Source organism: Peromyscus maniculatus, chromosome X (genome assembly GCF_049852395.1).
Source record: "Peromyscus maniculatus bairdii isolate BWxNUB_F1_BW_parent chromosome X, HU_Pman_BW_mat_3.1, whole genome shotgun sequence".
In the NCBI taxonomy this organism is placed as follows: Eukaryota; Metazoa; Chordata; class Mammalia; order Rodentia; family Cricetidae; genus Peromyscus; species Peromyscus maniculatus.
This window is the reverse complement of record NC_134875.1, coordinates 41,054,532-41,062,618: the sequence shown is the minus strand read 5'-3', so window position 1 is coordinate 41,062,618 and position 8,087 is coordinate 41,054,532.

The window sequence follows — 8,087 nt, the reverse complement described above, 5'->3', positions numbered from 1 at the left end:
AGGCTGCAGCCGCCGCAATGACCAGAGACACTGCAGCCGCTGCCATGACCAGCAGCATGTGAAGACGTTAGTAAGCCACCAGCCACATGGCAAGGTATAGATGTATGGAAATGGATCAATTTAAGATAAAAGCACAGTTAGCAAGATAAGGACAGTTGGCAGGAAGCCTGCCACGGCCATGCGGTTTGAAAGCAATATAAGTGTCTGTGTTTACTTGGTTGGGTCTGAGCGGCTGTGGGACTGGCGGGTGACAGAGGTTTGTCCTGACTGTGGGCGAGGCAGAAAATTCAAGCTACATTTGGCGCCCGAACTTGGGGCTAAAGAAAAAAAGGGTTAAAGAAAAAAAAGGGAAGAAAAAAAAAAAGGGACTAAAGAAAAAGGACAAATGAACAGGGATAAAGGCCGGTGTTATGAAAAAAAAAAATACTAAAGACAAAGTCCCTTAACCAAGAGGCGCTCCAATAAAGTGTGATCTGAGAAGAATCCTCGCGTGGTGGTAAAGAGGATTCAGAACTCAACACACGGAGCGGTGACGTCGGTAAGTTCTCCAGGAACGGTGACGTCGGTAAACGCCCCACAGTTCCTAATTCTCTCTCTCAAATGAGCGGCAGCCGCCGGTTTGAGTTACTGGCGGGTTCCTGGGGCTTGGAAGAGAGAGGAAAAGGAACATAGACAGTTATATAAAGAAATAGAAAGTTTAAAAAAATAAAGTCGTTAAAGAGAAAGTAAAAGTGGTATAAAAAATAAGCCATGTGAGGATGGATATCACACAAAGAGTTTGGATTGTATTGTCTTTGGGATTTTTAACTGCAGAAAAACATTTGATCGTAAAAGATGTTGAGTTAAACCAATATGTATATATTAAAGATATCTTGACTTTAAAATTTGGATATAAGGATGTGTTACTTTGGAAAGGAGACTCTGCTTTTATCTCTACAGAAAGCCAGAGGCTATGGATTTTTTCCAGATTGAGACACATCAGGTTTGATCAGCCAAGACCACCTGAAAGGTCTCCGATGACACCATGGCCCAGATGATCCAGCATCCAGAGTCGTTTCGGGGCAACTGGCTCAGACGATACGGTCTCACGGACTACTTCATGATCCTAAAATTTTCTTTGCATCCCCATAAGATACAGCGCCCCCCTCCAGCAGGAAGTAGTTAAGAGAAGCTACGCCCAAATTCCCCAATATACCAAGCTGACTTTGGAGATGTGTAAAAGTTAAAACCTTCCTTTTTAAAAAAAAAAAAGAAAGGGGAAGTGCTGTGGGATGTTCTGTAGGTCCTGTGGGAGCCCATTCTCAGGTTCTTTGTGGCGTTACCCAGCAGGTCCGTATAGAGGATGATTAGGACCATGGGCCTGAGTGCAGGTGTTTGAGATGGTCTGCACTTGGCTGTGCTGGGGGATGGTCTGTATGCTCTGATTGGTTAATAAATAAAACCTGATCGGCCGTGGCTAGGCAGAAAAGATAGGTGGGACTAACAGAGAGGAGATATAAAAGGACAGAAAGGCAGAAGGAGACGCTGCAGCCGCCGCAATGACCAGAGAGGCTGCAGCCGCCGCAATGACCAGAGAGGCTGCAGCCGCCGCAATGACCAGAGAGGCTGCAGCCGCCGCCATGACCAGAGACACTGCAGCCGCTGCCATGACCAGCAGCATGTGAAGACGTTAGTAAGCCACCAGCCACATGGCAAGGTATAGATGTATGGAAATGGATCAATTTAAGATAAAAGCACAGTTAGCAAGATAAGGACAGTTGGCAGGAAGCCTGCCACGGCCATGCGGTTTGAAAGCAATATAAGTGTCTGTGTTTACTTGGTTGGGTCTGAGCGGCTGTGGGACTGGCGGGTGACAGAGGTTTGTCCTGACTGTGGGCGAGGCGGAAAATTCAAGCTACACATAGATACAAAACTTCTCATAAAAGCACCACTTTAGCACAATCAAGTGGGACTCAACCCATAAATGTGCAGATGGTTTAACACACACTACCAGTATTGTGTCATGTAAGCCAATCTAATCAGTCCTCTTTTAATATATATTCATTCTCTTGGTTTTGCTCCCCTACTGAATCCTGACTAATATAAGTGTTTTATAGTTTCACTATCAAGATCTGTCACCTTAAGTTAGATTTATTCATAAGTATTTTGTTTTTATAGCTATTATAAATGGGTTTGTTTTCTTAATTTTTATTCATGATAACTCAGCATGCTAGGTATTTGTATGCTTATTTTTCTCCTACAATTTAAGACATCAGTTTATTAGCTTTAATAGACTTATTGTGAAGTATTTGGGGCTTCAGCAGTGTAAGATCATGTTACCTGCAAGCAGTAGCAAAGTGGCTGCCTTCTATTTACATTGCATTGACTTATTTTTCTTGGCTGATTACCTAAAGCTTGTAGTACTATATAATCTGTTAAAGATTTAATCTTTATTACTCATTATTGGTCGGGTAAGGTTTCTATTTCTTATTTTATTTAGTTAAGATGTATGGATGTGGAAATTTGTCTATTTCTTCTAAGGTATCACATTTCCTGATATATATTTGCTTATGACAACATTTAAATTTCATTTGTATAACTGTAGTGCCAGTTATAATGACTCCCCTTTGACTTATGTTGACACTTATTTATCTTTTTCTTAGAATAGCTAAAGGTTCATTAATTTTGCTTATCTTTTCAAAGAACCAGCATCGTATTTCATTGGTGTTTAATATCTGCTTCTGTTAGTAAATATTTATTACATATATTTATAGGTTTTACCATAATGTTTCCATTCATGCATAAGATGCACATTGATTGAGCAAATAATTCAGCCTTCTTCCAACCCCAACCACAATTACTACTCTAACTTTAGCTTGACCTTCAGTTGTTGTTGTATCCACATATGAAAGAGAAGACACAGTACTTGTCGTTCCATGTCTGGCTTATTTTCTTTAATGTAACGTCCTTCAATGCACTCCATTTTTTCCAGAAATGCCAGGAATTCATTAATTATTGTGGACAAATAATATAGATTTCTGTATATATGCTATATGTTCTTTATCAATTTATATTTTGATGGGCATTTGGACTGATTCCATAACTTACCAATTCTTAATACTGGCACAGTAAATGTGAATACAAAAGCATTTCTTTGTATTTATGCCTAGGAGTGAGACAGCTGGATCATATGGTATTTATACTTTTAATCATTTGAGGACTTTTGTACTGTTTTTCATAGTGGTTTGCTTAGTTTACATTCCCACCAATATTGCATGAGTTCATTTTTATTCTCATATTCACTGGTGCTTGTTATTTTTTATATTTGTCATTCTACATGGTGAAAGATGTGATGCAGCATTGATGAACATTTCCCTGTTGAATAATGGTATTGGGTGATTTTCAAACTTTTGTTGGTTATTTGTACTTAATCTTTTGAGAAGTATATGTTCAAATGATCTGGCTATATTTAGTTGTATTAATTGTTTTTGTATTATTTTAGGCAATATTATTTACTTTGTCTCCCATGCTTTCAGAAAAATCATTGCCTTTATCAATATTGTGAAATGTTCCTCCCGTGTTTATTTTCAGAAATTAAGGATTTGGCGTCTTTTATCCATTTTGAGTTTCCTTTGGAACAAGAGTAAGTGATAATATCACTATTAACTTTCAATCTTCTGCATGTGGGTATTCAGTTTTCACACCATTATTTGTTTAAGAGACTTTCTTTTCTTTGTTGTATGTATTAGCACCTTTGTACAATTGTACTTAGGAGTGTGGGGTGGTGGTGGTGTCTATATATATATATTACAACAATTAATAAAAATGGAGGCCATGGATTTGAAAAAGAGAAAGGAGGGGCAATAGGAATGACTGGAGAGAGGAAAGAGAAGAGGGAAATGATGTAATTATATTATAATCTTGAAAAACCAGTAAGTTTGAACAAATCAGCTGGCTGTAGAGTATGGGCTTATTGCTTGGATTCATTCTGCCCCCATCAGTTTGCTTTTATGCTACTACAGTGCTGTTTTGATTACTGCAACATTGCAGTTTATTTAAACTTTGGTAGTGTTATATCCCCAGTGTGTTGGGTAGTTTGAGGGGATCAACATTACTTTAATTATTTAGTCTTTTTCCTCCTATAAAATTTTTAGGATTATTAGTCTATTTCCTTGAAGAATAAAATGAGAATTTTATGGAGATTATATTGAATCTTTAGATTATTTAGGACATTTATTAACATGTTAACAATACCAATTTTTCCAAATCTATGAACAGATGATTGCTATTTATTCATTTCTCTAATTTCTTTCATCAATTTTTGTATTTTCCTTGTACATATCTTTCAACTTTGGTTAAATTTATTCTAAATTGCTTTGATAGTGCCATACATACAATTACTTGTTAAGTTATTTTTCAAATAGTTTGTTGTTAGATTGTGAAAATTCTTCTGCTTTTGAATATTGGCTTTGTATCCTTTGACTTTTATTGATTTTTAAAAAGTCAATTCTGACCATTTTGAGTGGGAGATTAAGTTATCAGCAAACATGTGATTTTGGTTCTTCCTTTCCTGTTCCTATGGCTTTTATTTCTTTTTCTGGTATAATTTCTCAAGATATAATATCTAATGTTATATCCAACAGAACATTAAAAATATCACTCTGTGATAAACATGGAATTTATTCCTGCCATTCAAATTTTAGCTGGATAAAGGATAAATGTCACATAATTGTGTTAACCACAAATGCAGAAAACAGTTGACAAGATCTCAAATCTTCATGTGTTAAAAACTCTCAACAAATTAGGTTTAGAAAGAATATTCCACACCATCGGGGTTCTCTATGATAACCCCAAACTAATATACTCAATGGGGAAGACTCAAGGGCTTTCTCTTGAAAATAAGAAAGAATCCAAGGATGTCCATGCTCATCAGATCTTTACAACAAAGCTTTGACTTTTTAAAACATATAAACACATACCATTTACATAGTTATATTGTGGAATTATGCCAGTATACACATATAATAGAGAATTAAAGACTAGTACAATTTTTAATAAGGAACATAATGATTAGTTAGTGAAAATTCCTGTGTTACAAACTGGATTTTTGTGTCCTCTTACCATTCATCTACTGAAATCCTAATCCTGAAATAATAGACAGTATTGAGAGATGGCCTGCAGAACACTCAGGAATCTGATACTTACAATGGGAACCCTAACATGTTTTTTGTCCTTTTGCCCAATAAGGACACAGAAGGTATCTTGTAACTGAGGAAAGGACCCCCATTTGAACCTGTGTTGGTACCCTGCACTCAGACTTCTATTAGCCAGAGCTTGAGCAGTAAATTACATTATATATAATTCATGCAGTCTGTGGCACTTTGTTATTACAGCCAGAACTGAAAGAAACGAGGGTAGTGAGATTCAGAGATATTAACTAAAGTTTAATAAGACCACCTGCTAAGAAGGATAGCAGTAGATGTTTTTCTTTTTCAAAGTAGGAATGCCAGATCCTCATGACTTGATTTCAAATGTAGGCAAGAATATTCCAAATAGTTTGTTTTGCATCTCATACAGCAGGTGCAACTTACCTATATTGCCAGTACTCATAATTTTTTCCTTAAAGGTAAGATATATAAATACATATCCTTTTCAAAGAATTAGTTTCATATATATGTACTGTATTTGTAACATTTCTCTACTCTCTCTATTGCTTCCTGTGCCACTCCCAACTCCCTTTCATATTCATGACTTAGTTTTCTTCAATTATTACTGTTATAAAACTATAAAAAGGAATTAATATATAAATACAACACTGTGACTCCAATTAGTTCACATGCACTTTTATGACTGACCACTTTGTACTGGGTAGGCAATTAGGGGCCTCATCCATGGGAAATATGGATTATCCTCTCTCTGTAGTCACTAATTGCCTATAGCTCTTCATGTAGGAGTTGAACCTTGTGTGATTTCCTTTATCCATGCTGTAGTGTCAAATGGTGTTGTAACTTTTCAAGTCTTGTTCAGGCAGCCATATTGAGAGTCCATAGGGACAGCTTCCCTATCATATCTGAAAGATACAATCTCCCAGAAAACATCCTTTTCCTCTGGCTATTATCTATCTTTCTACCTTTTCTCCATGATGTCCCCTGAGCCTTAGCTCTAAGGATAGTATTGAAGATATATCAACTGGACCTGTATTTTCATGTATGTTGAGAGTTTACTAACTTTAGTCATCAACTAGGGCTTCAAGCCATGGAAGCCATTATGTAACTATTTGCACATTTATATTTTTGATTATGAGATTATTATTATTGTGATATATCTAATTAAATGAGATTATAAGACATGCTCTGTGGAAGGCCATTTCCTGCCTGTTAAAGGGTTCCTATGAGGAGAAGAGAGGGATAAGAAACTTTTAGATAGAAAGATGGTGAAGAGGAGACAGAAACATAGGATAGCTTCGGGAGGACCTGGATCAAAACCCACCAGCCCCATCTGTCTCTTCAAAGGGGCTTTTTATAACAATGACAAGGGGTGGGGCAAAAGACCTCCCCCTTGCTAGATTAAAGCACACCACACAGCAAAATATAGACCCTTCCAAACACCTGGTAACCCTACCCGTGGTCAAATCATCCTGTTACACATCCCTGCTGGGTAAAGCAAGCTCAGATTCTCGGACTCTAAGTAATTTCTCACTAGGAAACCTCTGTGGATCTCTAAATGCTCACTATTTATTCAAGAATGCACTATATATTTTATTTTTATTTATATTTATTATTATTGTTGTTTTTGTAGGTGTGTTTGTATGCTACAGTACATATGTAGGTCAGGGAACAACATATAGAAGTTAGTTCTTTCCTACTATGAGGGTGTCAGAGATTGGAGACAGGTTGTCATGTCAGGCTTGGTGACAAGAGTCTTTATCTGATGACACACAAACTACATTTATTCTGAACACTTATTTTCTATGAAGAAAAGGCACACAGAGAAGCAAGTGGATTTATGATCCAAAGCCCTCAAGTTGAACCTTAGGGACAAAACCATGCTGTGAGTCCTTTTCTTGTACTATGCCATTAAGACCTCTATACTTCATAGTATCTTCAAAGGAACTAACTGTAAATAATAATTTATGTCTTCATTTTATTCTTCCTCTCAATTTAGCTTCCAAAATATATGCATACTGCTTTTGAGGACTGTCCAAAGGCATGCAGGACAAACAGGTGTAATACTTCTTCTCCAATAGGATAGAGGATGCTAACTCATAAAGACACAACAACACAACCAGTGACTATTATTTTCCTTTCAATTACATGGAACAGGGTTCCAGCTGCAGTAAAAATTATAAATATTTAACTAATCTGGTACAATTTTTTAATGCCTCTTTCAAGACATCTTCCTCTAAAAGGTAAAAATATTACCTAAACTGTATTGCCAAGAAATTACAAAAGTCTGTGTAATTCAGGACAGAGTGTATCAATATGGTTATCAATTTTATTTATAGTTTCTATTTACAAAATATTATTCTCTGGGACTTCCACAACAACTCAGGAATGAGTATAAAAACAAACAAACAACACACAAACCAACAACAGAGGAACTATCATATATTAAATGCTTATAAAACATCAAGACTTATTCTGCACCTTTTTATGTATTATCATTTATCTTCACAACAATATCATGAGATTGGTACTTTGCTTTTGTTTTACAATTGAAAAAGTGGTATTTCAGAAAACAAGATGATATTTTCTAGGCCACAATCATATAGCTGAGACTTGACTTTCATGACAAAGCTCATGCTTATTCTTCAAGAACATATATATTCTGTATATACTTGTCCTAAGTGTATACAGATTTGAATTGGGAGGGGTGTTTGCATTTCTCAGACTTGTAACCTCTCCATGATTTCTCATACCTCTACCAGTCATCCATGCTCCATAAGTCATTGTCTCAGTCTTGGAACCAATTTATCTGCATCTGGAAATGTATGAGCTCATTGAGAAGCCAGTATTCCCCATCCTCACTTGCCTTGGACTTCAGTTCATCTGCTAGTATATTTGTTTGACTGTTTCTAGTTCTGCTTTCTTTCTAGTAGTGCCATTTTC